The 17,243-nt window shown below is 46.1% G+C and overlaps 1 pseudogene across 1 annotated transcript; it reads right to left on the minus strand.

Moving 5' to 3' along the window:
* Positions 1 to 16,032: 16,032 nt before the first annotated feature.
* On the minus strand, positions 16,033 to 16,708 carry LOC309546605 (annotated as a pseudogene). The gene has a single exon. The product of its transcript is annotated as an uncharacterized misc_RNA (transcript).
* Between the last annotated feature and the right edge of the window lie 535 nt (positions 16,709 to 17,243).

Raw genomic sequence — 17,243 nt, forward strand, 5'->3', positions numbered from 1 at the left:
GAAAAACTAAAAAAAAATTGTAAAACCAAAAAAAAAATGTTTATATAAATAAAATAAAAGTATGTTGCTCGTTGCAACACAAATGTTACATTGGAAATTTAGTTCGTTCTATTATATATTTTAATATATTTTTTGTACGCTACAGTTGGTAGACACCCACATGTGTTATTAAAACGTTTATTTTATTACCAAAGTTTTCTTTTTGGTGTACACATCGAATGTCTTTTGTGTTGTATTTGTTTAGTCGAGTGGTGTGGTCTGTAATTGTTAGTATGTTGGCTTTGGTTTATGTTAGCCTTGAGACTTGTTTTGAAGCTACATTTGAAGGGAGACCTTTTCTTGGGTCATTATGTGAACATTGAGTTTTCAAAATTTACATGAAATCATATGTTTGGAGATAGAGAAGCACGTGTGTATAAATGCCTACATTAACCAGGGCCATTACTTGGCCACCAACACTCCTAAAAAACCAAAGATCAAACACAAACTAATCATTTTGCATAAAATTTAATTTCATCCCCAAAAAAAACACTATAATAAATCATATTGTGCCACCCTCAAATTAAACAAAAAAATGGCCCCACAAATTGGCCAATGTAACAATCATTAACAAAACTAACCCAAATAAAAAAAAAAAAAATTAAGTTGGTGGTGGTGGTGGTATTGGTGACTGAAGCAGTGTGGTGAGCACTGTTAAGGTTCCTGCCATCAAATGGTGGGCCAATAGTCCCATCTGGTCTGGGGTTAGCCTTAGAGTTCTGGTCAAGTGGCCCATTAGGATCAGATCTTGTGTCTGAGGCTGCTGATGATGCAGGGTGTTGAACCTTGGAAATGTCCCAGACAGAAGATCTTACCATGAGATGGGATAGTTGCTGCCCCGAGGCTATTTGATGCTGCTGGTGGTGCAAGGGTTGTGAAGATGTGTGGGGAGTGGTGGTTGATTGGTTGTTGTGGTCCACGGTGCGGGGGGAAACGACATGTCGCATTGGTGAGAAAAAAGGAGGACGGCCTGGGGAGGAGTGAAGTGATAAAGGTGTGGAGTGAATGTAGTCAGGTGGAAGGGGTATTGTGGAACCAGTGCGCATTGAGGTTGCGCAGGAGGATTGCTCATTGAGGGGTGTGGGAGTCCGAACGAAGTGTGAAGTGCTAGAAGTGGCTACAGGAGGAATTGTCCCATCCCCAGCTGCCTGACAAGTGGCCAACACTGGCATTACCCTCCCACTACCACAACCTGCAGTGGCAGGTGAGTGAGATGTTTGGGAGGGCTCTGCTAATGGGGCATCTTCAGATCCAAACAGGCATTGGCGTGTGGCCAGCACCTGAGTGTCAACACTTTGCCGATCCCGTTGATGCTGGTCTGCTAAACTTACCAAGCTGTTACGCATATCCTGTTGAACCTGTACCATTGTTGCTACAGATTCCTGTATGAGCCCGAGCAGACGTACTACCTCAGTAGATTGCTGAGTACGCCTCCTTAACTCATTTTGGATCCGATACTTATCAAGCAGCCTCTCGGCTACATCCAGCATAGATGGACGAGTTTGGGTAGGTGACAATCCCTCTGCATCTAAGGCTACCTGAAAGCAGAAGAAATAGACCAAATCATTATCAAACATCATGACTAAATATTTCAGATTAGTTTGACAAATTAACACCCCAAGCAGAACATTGAAAAGTTTGATGTGCTTCTAATAAGTACTTGTTCATTGTAAGATTATCCAAGCTAGCAACACTTCTGATAATGGGTACATATTATATTGGTATGACTAATATGACAAAGGCAAAAAAGATTCAACATGAAGGTGTTCCCAATTAACCCTGGTGTGGTAGGTTGTTTATGCTTTTGGTAAATCGGTTACTACACCAATGACTTTCTACATCTACGTATGTTGTCTAAAATCTTGCCATCAATCGGCTACAGGACAACCCAACCAAACGATACCCATGAATTTGGACCTGGAAAATCAAAGACTGGCCGGACTTTAAAGATCCTGGATGTTTTTGGAACATTAGTGCCACGCCAAATTATAACATAATTCCCTGATGTTCAAGATAGAACTCTTGTTGTGCTGGTGCATCGTCAGAATGTCATAGCACTAATTTAACACACACAATGTAAGTCACATCTAGCCCAAAATCATTACTACCATTGAAATGTTACATGTGCACCTTGTTCCCTTATATCACATACCACAGCACTGGATGCAGAATCGTCGCCAGCTCCTGATCCAACTCCAGCTGCTACGTCAAGAGGGGCCTGATGTTCTTTTAAAAAAAAAAAAATAAACATGTTTAGTACATAACCTTAGGCAGTAATGATTATGGCCAGATTGCCCTCCTAGCTTCAGGAATGAAGCATTGAGGCCAAACATTCAAAAGTGCTTTCCTGGGCTCATAGGACACTTGCTAAACCCTCGCAAAGGTTAAGAAGGCTTGGTCTGCCTACTAATGATGGCACCCATTAATGCTGTCAACTGTGTTTTGCTGGGTAAACATCTAAAAGGCAACACTCTTTCATAAGAAAAAACATGTGTGTTAATGGGGTTAATAAGATTCCAAAAAACATTATTTGGCTAGACATACCAACACCTTCCTCCAGGCCTTGCTGCACTGGGTGTGTTCCCTGCTGCGGATCTTCTGTAAAGGACATAGCAATATGAGCTATCTTGGCAAAAAAAAAAAACATCTACATTGTTTGGCACAGTATGATATTGGACCTACCAGGAGGAGGGTCAGCACTGATGTCAACACCTGTGAGTCCGTCTGGTTCGCCAAGCTGCATGGGCTGTGGAGGGGCTGAGATCCGTGCTACAGATGAACAAATTGCAGGTTGGGGAAAACAAAAAAAGGACAATTGGAAGGGCAAGTATCAAATTCTATTCATGTCACACATAGGATAGTAGTTAATCTTTTCAAAACAACTCACACAATTGACATCCAAGATAATATCCTACCTCGGTGCAAAGCATCCGAATCTAAGTCCTCTCTGGGAAAGATGGTATCGGGTCCTATGATCTTCAAGAAAGGTAATTGATAATCCCAGAGAGAACTTCGTGCACGTTCATCCAGCCGACCTTGTCGGTCATAAAGACCCTCCGCAGCCCATGCAATTAGCTTCTTCCGAACGGACCCACAGATGTCGTTGACCTTCTTCCGCACACTGTCACGGTGGCGAGGTGCTTCACCCAGTGCATTTACAGCATCCCGGATTTCATCCCACAATCTGTTCTTCTCTGTTACTGAGTAAGCCGCGGCCCTGGTCCCATGTATCGCCTGATATCTGGCCATATAGGCGTGGACCAGGGCACAGCACTGATTGTGGGTGAAACGGGGAAGCCGGGATAATGTGGACAAGCTGACTCTGGTGGACGGACCCTCTCCAGGACTACTGTCAGAAGAGCCAGCTTGTCCACTTGGTGTGTTACCACCTCCCCCAGCTTCCTCCTCCGGGATGGGGATGGTGGACTCCCTCATGGATACAGCTGGAGCCTCCCTCACACCAGAGCCAGACGATCTGCCCACCCTGGCCACCCTGCCCCCCCTGGCCACCATGGCCACCCTGGCCACCCTGCCCCCCCTGGCCACCCTGCCCCTTCTCCTCAGCCTTCCAGTGGGTGGGGCCATGGGAGCACGAGGTGGGCAGAGAATCTGGCTGTCCAGCAGCAGCAAAGAGCCCCAAACTCCTAAATCTGAAATGACAAAAGATAAAACAGAAAAAAACATGATTTGCAGATTGCTCTTCATATACAGTATAATTAGTGAACAGTTACAGAACACACTTACCTAATGGCACAAACAGACTTGGTGGTGGTGGTGGTGGTGGTAGTGGGCAAAGAGCAGAAGAGGCTGCAAAGAAATGGAAAAAAAACACATAAGAAAACGCATATGGGTACAAATCACACGAGGCCCTCCAAACACTTACCTAATGGCACAAACACGGTGGTGGTGGTGGTGGTGGCAAAAAAAAGCAGAAGAGGCTGCAAAGAAATGGAAAAAAAAAACATAAGAAAACGCATATGGGTACAAATCACACGAGGCCCTCCAAACACTTACCTAATGGCACAAACACGGTGGTGGTGGTGGTGGTGGTGGTGGCAAAAAAAGCAGAAGAGGCTGCAAAGAAATGGAAAAAAAACACATAATAAAACGCATATGGGTACAAATCACACGAGGCCCTCCAAACACTTACCTAATGGCACAAACACGGTGGTAGTGGTGGTGGTGGTGGTGGTGGTGGCAAAAAAAGCATAAGAGGCTGCAAAGAAATGGAAAAAAAACACATAAGAAAACGCATATGGGTACAAATCACACGAGGCCCTCCAAACACTTACCTAATGGCACAAACAGACTTGGTGGAGGGGGGGGGGGGGGTGGTGTAATCCTTTATAGGCAAAAGGAGGCTGCAAACATTAAACATACATGAGAAATCGCATGACCTACATACGTGCACATAATAAATTACAGTTATCAGGAAAGCAAAAATGGTGTCTTTGGAAGCTGGGAAGGTAAGGGGGCAGGTTTAGATGCCAAATCTAGACTGCACACCTTTAACAAACATGAGAAAACACATGTCCAAACCACATGCACATGGGGCCAACTGCCAATGATTAAAAGACACTTGAGGGGTTCCCAAGCTATTGTGGGTTGGAGGGGATTCACCATAGACAACTTAAGCACACCCAAGATAAGTACAAATTCTCTCCTTCCTTTTTTTTGGGAGAGAGAGATACAATTGTCTTACCTCCAGATAATGTAGGTTGTGGGTCACAGGGTCTTGCTAGCACATAAGAAACATCGATCTATAACATCCAGCAGCCATATTGGCCATGTGCTCCTTTTATAGCTGGCTCACAGGTGTGATAATTAGCGGCCGTTTCTATATATATCTGCGCATTCGCGAATTTGCACGTTCAAAATGGAGGACGATATCCCAGACGCATTAGATGGTGCAATGTTGGCATTCATCGGTGCCTTGTTTGAGGAGGCCCTAGCACAGGAGGCAGCAGAAGGTGGGGAAGCTGCAGCAGCAGCAGCACCTCCAGCAGCAGCACCTCCAGCAGCATCTCCAGTCCGTGTGCCCTTACCTCGCCAGCCACGCATTTTTGCTCCAAGGATCTATTTGGACAAGCTGCGAGATTCTGATGTCAGGAGGAAATTCCGGCTCGAGCGAGGAACTATTCTCCACCTCTACCAGCTCATAGCAGACAAAATTGACCCGGACACACAGCGCGGCCATGCGGTGCCCGGCATGGCCAGATTGCTGGCCACTTTGTATATTTTAGGGCGTGGCAGCTTCCAAGCCACTTCGGGAAGTATCATGGGCATTAGCCAGCCCACAGTTTCAAGGGTGTTCATGTTGGTCATTAATGCCCTAGTCGATATAGTGCCCAATTTTATCCACTGGCCACAGAATGAAAATGAGTGGAATGAAGTCAAGTTGGGTTTCTACCTGCGGGCACACATGCCGCAAATCCTAGGGGCAATCGATGGCACCCACATAGCCATTAGGCCACCAAGGAGCCACGAAAGTGAGTACCGGAAACCGCAAGCAGTACCACTCCGTGAACGTCCAATTAGTTTGTGACGCCAAACAGCGCATCATGAGTGTCAACACTGGTCACCCAGGGTCGTGCCATGATTCCAGTATGTAAAGAAACAGTACTCTGTACGAGGCGTTTGAAAGTGGCCAAATGCCCCAAGGGTGGCTTATTGGTAAAGTATTTTGTCTTAACAACATAAACTGTAAGATTACATAGACATAGGAATAAGCTACATCGGTGTACACCCTGATTTAAGCAAAGCCTACCTAAAATGGATGTGTTAGGAGTTGGCAGGCTGTTCACACACGACCAGATCAGCAGCTTAGCAGCTCACAAAAGAAAGATTTCCAAAGTTGTCTTTGAGTCCAATGAAGGTGGTTAACCAATGTGTAAATGGTGTCCTCTAGCCACCCAAAGAAAACCTACAAATGATTCCAATTGTATTGCCATATCCCCAAAGTACTTTGCATAAGTGAGTCAATATTGGTTTCCTCACTCTAGTTGCAGATATATTCCAGAAGTAATACCTAGGCTAATGTAATAGGAACAAAATAGGGTCCAAGTTGGAACTTGCAAGAGAAACACACCACTTTGTGTGTCCTTTTTCCCATTTGTATTAGTGATTTAGGCAGTTAGACAGAGTTGAGATGTTTCATATGAGTTTTTGCAAACAGACGAGCAGGTTGTTTAGTAAAATGCCTAATTGTCTCCCATTTTGAGGAGTCATCTAAAGTCACATGATATGAAGAACTAATGTATATTTTTCTTATTTTTCAGGGGATGCTGGTTACCCGCAGCTGACGTGGCTGATGGCTCCAATCAGGTACCCCCAGGGCCGAGCAGAAATGAATTACAACAGGGCCTTGCGGAGAAGCCGGAGTATCATCGAGTTGACCATAGGTCTTCTCAAATCCCGGTTTCTCTGCTTGGCCCGGCCTGGGGGTGAACTCCTGTACTCTCCTACAAAGGCTTCCAAGATCATCCTGGCGTGCTGCGTGTTGCACAACATGTGCGTTGCCCGGGATGAATCTTGGGAGCTGACGGAGGAGAGGGAGCCAGAGGTCCGTCAGCCGGCGGCCCCCAGGCGGCGGAGCACCGCTGCAGGTTTTGCCACCCGGAATACCCTGGTTGCTAGCCACTTTACATGTAAGTACTGTAACCGGTCAAGATAGGGCATGTGTATTAATTAGCTAGTTAGCAGAGGTGCCACTCACAGGGAGACAGAGGGTCATTATCATCTGCCAATGATACTTGCCATTGTAGATAAAGTGTAGTCAACATTGGTAAAATTGTGTTACTTGAGCAAAAACATGCACCTCTAACCATAAACATGTTGGTATTGTGAATAGTGGAAAGGGCTGAGAAGAGCTGGCAGGTGTTTATTTGTGTCTATGCCACCTGTGTAGTTATTGATAACATGAACGGCTGCTTGGTATCTTATGGTGTTGTAATTTTCCAGAACGTGAACATCTGGGAATCATGGCATGTACCATGAGAAGCCTGTGGTGATGGGCTGTCTGGCGTCACAGGTGTGTATTCAAATGTTGGTTTGTGTAAGTTGGCATAAAATGTGTTATTTCACTCATGATGTCGAAATTAAATGAAGTTCAGAATGAAGCAAACAGGCATTAAGATGTGATTTTCATAATGAAATGTCTTATCCTTTGTTTTATTTTTCCAGGAGTGGTACTGCTTGCGGGTGTAGGTGGTAGAAACCCACCTTGATGGACTCCACTCATCTTCTTTTGTGGTCAGTGGATATTTGGTAAGGCACATGGCCAAAAGCAGCATCGATGACCAACATGAACACCCTGGAACTTCCAAAGTGGCTTGGAAGCTGACCAGCAACCTTGCCATGCCTGTCCCCTATGAGCTGGTAGAGGTGCAGAATGGATTCTGAACTCTGCATGAAGTTGTGGAAGACATCAGAATCCCGTAGCCATGGAGCAAAGATCGTGGTCTGGCGCTGTAAAGGCACACGGACTGGAGAGTGACAATATTATTTTGCTGCATCCCTCCTTATGCTGTCATTCTCAAATAAATAAAGACTTTAGAATTGAACATGTGTTTTTTTGTTTTGTGTGGGTGCCTACAGACAAAAGGGCCATCCACACTGTAAGATTTAGAGAAGACTTTATCCTTCAGATTGACATTTTCTATGTAGTGCAAGGGCCTGCCTGATTGCATCCAAATTGAAAGTGTTGAGGTTTGACCTTATATTATATGGTTTGGTTAAGTCTACAGGAAAAAGTCTAGACAAATTGTTAGTGTATGGCCCATTAAGGTGCCAAGGCCGGAGTTTTGCACTTTGCATGCTGCTTGTACTGGTGATGTGAGGGGTTGTAATGTAGAGTAGGGATGTGACAGTGTTGTGTTGAGGTGTGAGGCAAATGTAGTGTTGGACTGTGAGGGTCTGTGTTGTTGAAATATGGAGAGAGTCCAATATCAGACACCTATGTTTATTGGTCAAGAAATTGTAAGAACCATGGTAAATATGTAAAGAATTGCATCTCGAGAAAACTAGGACCACACTCATAAAATCAAAATTGTGTTGTTTCCATTGATGTGCTTGAAATTTGGGTAGGACACCCCCCCCCCCCAAATTCAAGATAGTTTAAAAAAACTGTTAAAAAAATGAGAGTGAAAATAGATCCCAAGTGTAGTGATGTGATTTGAACCCATGACGTTGTTAACTGCAGTGAAGTTGCAAAGCACTTAGCTATTGTGCAGAATAAAGCTGTATGGTGGAAAAAAAGGAGTGTGTTAAGGCTAAAAAGCACATATAGCTAAAGAACTAAACATTGTATGGAATGTGGGAAGAAGACCATGGTAAAATTGTGAGGTTTCATCTTGCCCTGAAGTAGGGTAGGGGTTTGGTCACTTGCCTTTGGTACTTTCAATCATAAGATCAATTCGACACACAGACAAGATCATAAAACCACTTAAAATGCTGTAAGCTTGCAAGCGCTTCTGAGTGTAACATTATTTAGCAATATATATGATGTAATCCGTTACATTTTAGCAATATAAACAAAAAAATAAAATAAAAAAGTTAGGTGGAGATGGTAAGTCTCGAACCTACAGCAGAGGGAGATGAATTACAGACGTGATGTGTGCACTAATCCACTAGCCCACATCGCTATGTGAAACTGCTATAAGCACGAAGACATAAGTTTGCGAATTGGCGAAGCCGCGATCGTAAGTGAATACCGCTGACGGCGGAATTCATTATTGCTGTTTCACTAGCCAATTCGCCGCAGCGCCAGTTAATTGATTTGAACGCGGCGAAACTGAAACACGTCATAGATGTTTGAAGCTGCAGTTTCTTTAAATCCGGCCCATAGTGTGAGTTTTTTAAAAAATTGTGTGTTTTTAAAATTGCGTTATAAATTGTGATTTTAATTTTTACATATGCACTCTTATAGATTTTATTTGTTATATGTTAATATATGCTGTACCGATGTACACAGGGATTGTGCTTATATAGGACATAGGTTGGCTATGTCTGATAGTGCAGCGAGTAGCACTGTGTATGGTACACTATCGATCGAGGCATCAGCTGCTGGTTTAATTACCACCAGTAAGGCCCGGTTGAGCACAAGCGAACAGACCACCCGATTATACGCCTCTATAGGACGGCTTAGAGGAGTAGACCAAGGGGCGTAGTTTCCATTTGGTTCGGTGTCTACAAAGGTGGTAGGGAAGGAACATCCGGGGGAAACCTCTAGTATATGTTTATGTTCCGGCGGAAGCTGACAAAGAGGTCCTTCCGGTTGACCTGTTCGCTTTGTGATTGGGTGCGCCGCTTACAATGCGGAGCATAAAGAGGTCGGGTGCGCTGTTCTGGCCGTGCCCCCAGTTGAAGTCAGGAAGTGACGAAACGCGTTGGGGTGTGGCCAGACGACGCACCCAATCGTGATTGACGGCAGCGAAGGACTTCCGGGACTACCCGATCTGGCGTGGAGCCACATCGGAATAGAAGTGGAGGCCCCGATACTGCCTTTTATGAGAATGAGCTTTTTGTTACACCATGACAAGTGAGTGCAATGTATGATGGTTTATTGGTAATAAAATTATTTCAGACATATTGCACTAGTGGGGTTATCTTTTTGTTTTCCACATATTTGGGAGGAACTGTGCAAGAGGGCTACCTCACTGGATTTGGGACCATCCCTGGCTCGGTTTGACTTTTCCTATGTGGAGTTGTTACATACATGCAAAGTGTGCTCATTTATGAGAGTAAGTGAGCATAAATATCTGGTAAGTGGCCATTTCTAATTGACCCCCTGCACTTGGTGGTGGATATGTGGTGACCCTCCCAGACGACACGAAGCTTTGGCGTTTCTGCTGTATATATCCAATGATTGCTGTTAGCAATATATGGGACTTTTTAAGTTTCTGAACTGGAGAAGGGAATTGATGTTCAGATTTATTGGTCAATAGACTTATGTGAATAATCAACTAATGACTATGAGGACTGAATCACTTTCCGCACTGTCACTTTAGGGGATATCCATGGTTTATTGCATTTTAGGAACTTTTTTAGATTGTTTCAGCGCTACTATTATTTCTATACAGTGTTCCATCATTAGTGTCAATGGGAGAAATAGTGCTCCGTCATTGGTGTTAATTGGAGGAATAGTGGCACATCATTGCTGTCAGTGGGAGGAATACAACCCCATCATTGGGAGCAATAATGCTCATCATTGGTGTCAGTGGAGGGAATAGTGCTCATCATTGGTGTCAATGGGAGGTCTAGTGCTCCATCATTGGTGTTAATTGGAGAAATAGTGCCCCATCATTGGTGTCAGTGGGAGGAATAGTACCCCATCATTGGTGTCAGTGGGAGGAATAGTACACCATCATTGGTGTCGATGGGAGGAATAGTGCTCATCATTGATGTTAATGGGAGGAACAGTGCCTATTGGAGTCAATGAGAGGAACAGTGCTCCTTTATTGGTGTTAATTGGAGGAATAGTGCCCTATCATTGGTGTTAATTGGAGGAGCAGTACCTCATCATTGGTGTCAGTGTGAGGAATAGTGCCCCAACATTGGTGTCAGTGGAGGAATAGTGCTTATCATTGGTGTCAGTGGGAGGAATAGTGCTCATCATTGGTATCAATGGAGGAATAGTGCTTATCATTGGTGTCAGTGGGAGGAATAGTGCCCCAACATTAGTGTCAGTGGAAAGAATAGTGTCCCATTATTAGTGTTAGTGGAGGAATAGTGCTTATCATTGGTGTCAGTGGGAGGAATATTACTCCATCATTGGTGTCAGTGGGAGGAATCGTACCCCATCATTGGTGTCAATGGGAGGAATAGTGCTCCTTTATTGGTGTTAATTGGAGGAATAGTGCCCTATCATTGGTGTCAATTGGAGGAGCAGTACCTTACCATTGGTGTCAGTGTGAGGAATAGTGCCCCAACATTGGTGTCAGTTGAAAGAATAGTGTCCCATTGTTAGTGTCAATGGAGGAATAGTGCTTATCATTGATGTCAGTGGGAGGAATAGTGCTCATCATTGGTGTCAATGGAGGAATAGTGCTCATCATTGGTGTGAATGAGAGGAATAGTGCCCATAATTGGAGTCAATGGGAGGAATAGTGCCCCTTTATTGGTGTCAGTGGGAGGAATAGTGCCCTGTCATTGGTGTCAGTGTGAGGAATAGTACCCCATCATTGGTGTCAGTGGGAGGAATCATACCCCATCATTGGTGTCAGTGGGAGGAATAGCGCTTATCATTTGTGTCATTGGGAGGAATAGTGCCCCATTAGTATCGGTGGGAGGAATAATACCCCATAATTAGTGTCAATGGGATTAAAAAGTGCCCAGGTCAATGTGAGATTTAGCTTGTTAAAGCAGGCCATACACATAAGGACCATTTTTCACACTGACCACCAGTGTAATAGGGCCCTTCACCTACTAACTAACCATCAATGTGTAGCGCCCTATGCAGCTACCCCTGTTGAAATTCCATTTTTGGCCTCCCTGTAGGTAGAGAGAGCGATAATTGATTAGTTAGGTCTGCTCTGGGCTCTGGTAGTATGAGTTTAAATACTTCCCCCTGTCTCCTTGGGGACTTTGGGACATAGTGGGTGGGACTTATGGACAGAGAGTCGGCTCGGGATCAAGCATTCACGAGTGCCCCCCACAGTATGTGGCTTGCTATGGGAGCACTCAGCAGGGGTAGAGGTGCCCAGAGTGCCAGTGAGGGACCCGAGAAGAATCAGGGCTGCTCTGTGCAAAACCATTACACAGAGCAGGTAAGTATAACATATTTGTTATTTTTTTTTTTTTTAAAGAAAAATGTTTCCTTTACAATCACTTTAAAGTATAACTGAAGGCAAAACCTGTTAGTTTTTGATAGAGTGGAGAAGGGTTAGAAACTAGTGATCGACCGATATCGGTTTTTCATTGCTGATACTGATATTTTGCAATGCATATCAGTATCGGCTGATATTGGCCGATATTTTTGGACATTTAAAAAAATTATTATTATTTTTTTTTTTAAAGGTACTTGTGTGGAGGGATCTGGGGGTCTAAAAGACTCCAAACCCCTCCTCTGCACTTAAAAGCATTCAAAACGCCAAGTTTGGCTGTTTTGAATGCTGTCATTTTTTTTAATCTGGCACCAGACAGTACCCAGAAGTGATGTCACTCGTGACTTCCATTCCGGGGTTTTTACATGGAGACCCGATCAGAGCCGAATGTGGCCACGAAAGGCGGCGAGAGGGGAGGGGGGGGACGTCCCCTCCCGCTCCTTGTAATGACAGCCGAGCGGCTTCTCAGCCGTATCGGTCGTCATTACAAGACAGCTGACCGTTGGATATGGACGCCGGTACCGGGGTGATGCCTCTAGCTGGAGGCATCACTCCGGTACAAGCACTTTCCCGAAATATCGGCAATATCAGTAACCTCCGGGGCCGATCCCGATATATCGGGAAAAGTGAATATCGGCACTTGATATATCGGCTTGGCCGATAATAGGTCGATTTCTATTAGAAACCCTGTCAGTTTTTATTGCTGTCTGTGCCCTGGTCAGGGAGAATCACCTTTTCTATTTCTCCTGTTTACCGTTATCATCACCAATATGAAAGAAAATCCCAAATTTTGGGTTGTCACCAGAACAGGAATAGAGGGGAAATGTTTCCAATGGGAACACTGGTTCTGGTGACTACCAGGGATTCCCTCACTTTGGAGAAATTTCTTCACACTTCCTGTTTTGGTTATTGGACAGAAAGTGAAGGGAAATCTCCCCAACAGACGCAGATGGCCTCTGGAAAATTGACATAGGTTATAACCATCCATTATCCCATCCAGAATAAAAAAAAAGTTGTGTCTTTATTTACTACTTGTAATTTTTCTTTTTTTTTTTTTTTTGTATTCTTTATTTCATAGATATTCATATTTTCTCCACAATTTCATGCTTAGCTGAGAAGACTCCTGGATTATATGACATCATTTTGGCCTAGGCCAGAAACCAGCAAGTACCTGAAGAAGTAAAAGAAAAAAAAAAAAAAAGTAAAACAAATAAATATAATATACCTTTCCTATATACAGTATTTCACAAAAGTCTGCCTGCAGCTCAGGGGTGTCAAACTCAATTTCCTTGTGGGCCGCATCAGTATTATGGTTGGCCTTAAAGGGCCGGTTGTATCTGTAAGACTATGGGGTTTATTTACTAAAGTCTAATCCACTGTGCACTATAAGTGCACTGCAAGTGCAGTCTCTGTAGATCTGAGGGTAACATGCAAGGAAAATAAAAACCATGATTGGGGGTATTGTCCAATATTACGGCTACCAAGGCCTACCCAACCACCACCATTTACCATCACCCTTTTTCCCCAATGAATTAATTCACACCAATACCTCTTTATTTGGGTTTAAAATGGCCAAAGCAGCCTTTATTAAACAAACCTAATTCACAACTCTCTCTTTATTACACCATATCACCTTCTTTTGCAACATAACATACATAACCAGTCTGATATATCTACCTGATCTTCTAATAGGTCTTAAGATTTTTGAAGGCACCCTACATGACCAACAGGCTGTATCTGGCACCCCATTTTCGTCACCAGAGGCAACCAGCTGCAATTACACCGACTCGGGGACAAACGTTTATACATCCTCGAGCCGATACAGCCAGCTTACAACACCTCAATATTAAATCCGACACTTTTTAGGGCGGGTACACCCATACCGAGGATGGGCCCAGACCCTCGCTCTCCAAAGAGCGTAACCATCCCCTGCCTTCAAAAACCCAGCGACCTCTGCCCGCTGCCTGACACTACCCGCAGCAGCATACCCCTACCAATAAAAAAAAAAACCCAAACACAAACCAAACGAAAAACAGGGGCGGGAGGGCGGGAGAATCTTTCCTTGTGCTGTCCCCTTGCTGGAATGATGCCCCAAGCAGCACGTCCACCAGAAGACCCCTGTGACCACACCCTGCCCCACCCTGGCCTCCACCAATAAGGTAAGTCCTATATTGATCTAACCCATCACCTACTTAACCCCTTAGTTCCTTCTAGCCTGTATGCCCAAACCCCAGTCATGTAGGCCTTTTTCCCAGGCTGCGCCTCAGCTCCTGGCCTGTTACTTGACTGGGGGTATTGTCCAATATTACAGCTACCAAGGCCTACCCAACCACCGCCATTTACCATCACCTTTTTTCCCCAATAAATTAATTCACACCAATACCTCTTTATTTGGGTTTAAAATGGCCAAAAAAACATAAGAGTGGCCCAGGATCCACACCAAACATTCAGATCCTGCAAAACAAGAAAACAATACATAACGACCACAGGAAACCCCCCACTCAAACCACACATATACTGTATACAGGAAAAACACAGCAAAGTGCCTGTTGCACGACCGAACATAGAAACATAAGCAGGACAAATGAGCAACTACACTACAGGACAACGCCCGGCCTGCCCTAAAACAGCAGCCCCCCAACCCGGCACAGGGCCATAGCCCCCTTCAACAAATGCGGGCACACGTACAACCAAAAGCGCCCAGATTCCCATCTGCCAATCCGCCGGACCAACCTGTCATGCAATCCCCAGCGGGTGGTCTCCGTTGCCGCCCCAATGCGGAAGGAATGCGAGGAGTCATTTTGCGAAGGCAATCCAGCAGCCACCAGGAACTTCTGAAAAACCGACCCAAACTGAAAGCGGGACAAAGCTGAACCATCCACATGCGTCAGAAATGGCCCAGGCCCAGAAGGATGACCAGCAACCACTCCTGGACAGCTCGTACCGGGCACGCCGGGGAGTCGGGCACCCCGCCCAAGTCGACCCATGTCCCAACACCCTGCTGGTCGGTTTTGGATTTGCAGAAAAGCAAGGAGACCCTAAACACACGTCGTCGGCATCCAGCCCGCCGCCCACCAATTCGCCAACCCGAAACGCACCAAAGAAAGCCAAAACAAACGCCGTTTTAAACAGCACCGCCTCATACGGCGAAGAACAAACCATCCCCAAACAGCCCAATATGTCCTTCAGCATCCCGAAGGAGACGGGGCGGTGCACGTCAGGGGCACTCCTGCCCCGCCTGAAGCCCCGTAAGGTCCTGCGCACCAGAAAATCGTTAGTGATGTCCCGAACTCCCGACAGTTGAAACAAAACAGCCAAACCTGCCATTTTTTTATTCAGTCGGGAACCGGAAGTACCCTCCTCCACGTTCATCCCAATAAAACACAGGACAGCACATAAACAATCCTCCTCGCTGAAGCAACCCCCAAATTCCCACACCAGCCCATGCCATTCACACCAAACCTTCTCGTACGCAGTCCACGTGGATTGACACACCGAATTCCGTACCAGCCCTGCTATCAACCGAACCTGATGTCCCACAAGTGATCCGGGCAGGGTATTCCGCGGTGCTCCGTTTCCGGTGCCAACACACAAAATTTCTCCCACTGTAAACAAGACAGCGCATCAGCCACATTGTTGTTAACACCCGGCACATGCTCCGCACAGACGTAACAGTTCAAACACAGACATAGCAGGACCAAATGCCGGAGAAAACGCACCACCAGGGGGGAAGAGGCAGACGTTCTATTAATGGCCTGAACCACCCCAATATTATCACAGTAGAACCGGACCTGTTTGTTCCTGATCTCCTCGCTCCATAACTCCACTGTCAGCACTATCGGGAACAAAAAAGGAGCACCGAATTGCCCAGCTAGGCAGCCTCCCGCCATGAAGCCGGCCAAGCCCCCGCACTCCACCGACCACGAAAAAACGCCCGGCCGCATCCGTGAACAGCTTCAGGTCGCATCCACAACGAATGACCATTATACTCGTCCAAAAACGACCGCCAAACCCTAAGATCATCCCGATGTGCCCTAGAGAGCTGAATGAAATGATGAGGAGCCCTAACCCCCGCTGTGGCAGCCACCAGCCGCCGCCAGAAAATCCGCCCCATCGGGATGATGCGGCAAGCAAAATTCAGCTTGTCCAAAAGCGACTGAAGTGATCACAGCTAAAGCTTGCAACTGCCGAGAGCGGCGGACACTGACTCCCGCAAGTCCCCCAATTTTCCCAGAGGCAAACGACACTTAATAGCCACCGTGTCGATGACAATGCCCAGGAATTGCAATTCGGTGGTGGGCCCCTCCGTTTTACCCTCTGCAAGCGGCACCCCAAGCGCCTCAAAAACATGTTGAAGCATGGACAACAGGATCTGGAACCAGCGGGGCCAATCACCAAAAAATCGTCCAGGTAATGGATGATGGAAGACAAACCCAACACGTCCTTCACCACCCATTCCAAGAAGGAGCTAAATGCCTCGAACAAAGAACAGGAAATGGCGCAACCCATGGGCAAACAGAGGTCCACAAAATACTGACCCTCCCAAACGCAGCCAAACAGACTAACGCTGCGAGGATGCACAGGCAACAGCCTAAAAGCGGACTCAATATCCGTTTTGGCCAAAAGGGCACCCACCCCCAAAGCCTGCGAACCCACTCCACCGAACGATCAAATGAGGCACACGACACAGCATACAGCTCCCTGTCAATCGCATCATTAACCGAAACGCCCTTGGGGAAAGAAAGATGGTGGATCATCCGGAATTTATTAGGTTCCTTCTTCGGAACCACCCCCAGCGGGGGAACAACCAGATCCACCATCGGCGGGGAAGAGAAAGGACCAGCCATCCTCCCAAGGGAAACCTCCTTCTCCAAATTTTCCGTGACCACCGCAGCGTGCAACTTCGCTGACTGAAAATTATCCGGTACCGGTGGAATGCTATCCAGCGCACTCGGAATCAAAAACCCCTCCGAAAAACCCCGAAACAACAGGCGCGCCGTGCCACGATCAGGATATCTACTTAGAAACGGCGCCAGTTTTTCCACCCGCACCGGCGTCCTCCCTTTTATCAGCGTCAAAGGGCTTCCCTTTTCCCTGCCGGAAGCACTTTGTTCCGGGGTGGGAACCCCCGCAACCGGAGCATTCATGCCGAAAGCGGCAGGAGCCACCAAACTTGCAGGTCCCCTCATTGTACTGCCAGCAGAACCCCTTGCGTTTTGCGGCCGACGGTGAAGAGGTTGAAGAGCCACCCCCGGCCCCCCTTAAAAGGGGGTGCTAGAGCCCCGCGCCTGCGTCATGAGCTTCATCCAGAAGCTAATATCCTTGTGGTCCCAGCGCAACACAGGCCGAACTGCCTTCCGCTGCTGGAATTGCTCGTTGTAC

Source organism: Pelophylax lessonae, assembly GCF_965119305.1.
Source record: "Pelophylax lessonae genome assembly, chromosome: 2".
Classification (NCBI taxonomy): Eukaryota; Metazoa; Chordata; class Amphibia; order Anura; family Ranidae; genus Pelophylax; species Pelophylax lessonae.